The following is a 1,595-nucleotide window of genomic DNA, read 5'->3' on the forward strand; positions in this document are numbered from 1 at the left end:
CCAGGGGTAGAGTCCCAGGGGTAGAGTCCCAGGGGTAGAGTCCCAGGGGTAGAGTCCCAGGGGTAGAGTCCCAGGGGTAGAGTCCCAGGGGTAGAGTCCCAGGGGTAGAGTCCCAGGGGTAGAGTCCCAGGGGTAGAGTCCCAGGGGTAGAGTCCCAGGGGTAGAGTCCCAGGGGTAGAGTCCCAGGGGTAGAGTCCCAGGGGTAGAGTCCCAGGGGTAGAGTCCCAGGGGTAGAGTCCCAGGGGTAGAGTCCCAGGGGTAGAGTCCCAGGGGTAGAGTCCCAGGGGTAGAGTCCCAGGGGTAGAGTCCCAGGGGTAGAGTCCCAGGGGTAGAGTCCCAGGGGTAGAGTCCCAGGGGTAGAGTCCCAGGGGTAGAGTCCCAGGGGTAGAGTCCCAGGGGTAGAGTCCCAGGGGTAGAGTCCCAGGGGTAGAGTCCCAGGGGTAGAGTCCCAGGGGTAGAGTCCCAGGGGTAGAGTCCCAGGGGTAGAGTCCCAGGGGTAGAGTCCCAGGGGTAGAGTCCCAGGGGTAGAGTCCCAGGGGTAGAGTCCCAGGGGTAGAGTCCCAGGGGTAGAGTCCCAGGGGTAGAGTCCCAGGGGTAGAGTCCCAGGGGTAGAGTCCCAGGGGTAGAGTCCCAGGGGTAGAGTCCCAGGGGTAGAGTCCCAGGGGTAGAGTCCCAGGGGTAGAGTCCCAGGGGTAGAGTCCCAGGGGTAGAGTCCCAGGGGTAGAGTCCCAGGGGTAGAGTCCCAGGGGTAGAGTCCCAGGGGTAGAGTCCCAGGGGTAGAGTCCCAGGGGTAGAGTCCCAGGGGTAGAGTCCCAGGGGTAGAGTCCCAGGGGTAGAGTCCCAGGGGTAGAGTCCCAGGGGTAGAGTCCCAGGGGTAGAGTCCCAGGGGTAGAGTCCCAGGGGTAGAGTCCCAGGGGTAGAGTCCCAGGGGTAGAGTCCCAGGGGTAGAGTCCCAGGGGTAGAGTCCCAGGGGTAGAGTCCCAGGGGTAGAGTCCCAGGGGTAGAGTCCCAGGGGTAGAGTCCCAGGGGTAGAGTCCCAGGGGTAGAGTCCCAGGGGTAGAGTCCCAGGGGTAGAGTCAGGGTTAGGTTAGGTTAGGGTTAGGGTTAGAGTTATAGGGTTAGAGTTAGGGTTAGGGTTAGGGTTAGGGTGGGTTAGGGTTAGGGTTAGGTTAGGGTTAGGGTTAGGGTTAGGGTTAGGGTTAGAGTTAGGGTTAGTTAGGGTTAGGGTTAGGGTTAGGGTTAGGTTAGGGTTAGGGTTAGGGTTAGGGTTAGAGTTAGGGTTAGAGTGGGTTAGGGTTAGAGGGTTAGGTTAGGTTAGGTTAGGGTTAGGGTTAGGTTAGGTTAGGGTTAGAGTTAGGGTTAGGGTTAGGGTTAGGGTTAGGGTTAGGGTTAGGGTTAGAGTTAGGGTTAGGGTTAGAGTTAGGGTTAGGGTTAGGGTTAGGGTTAGGGTTAGGGTTAGAGTGGGTTAGAGTAGGTTAGGGTTAGAGTTAGGGTTAGGGTTAGGGTTAGGGTTAGGGTTAGGGTTAGGGTTAGGGTTAGGGTTAGGGTTAGGGTTAGGGTTAGGTTAGGGTTAGGGTTAGAGTGTAGGTTAGGGT

Source organism: Rutilus rutilus, assembly GCF_951802725.1.
Source record: "Rutilus rutilus genome assembly, chromosome: 16".
In the NCBI taxonomy this organism is placed as follows: Eukaryota; Metazoa; Chordata; class Actinopteri; order Cypriniformes; family Leuciscidae; genus Rutilus; species Rutilus rutilus.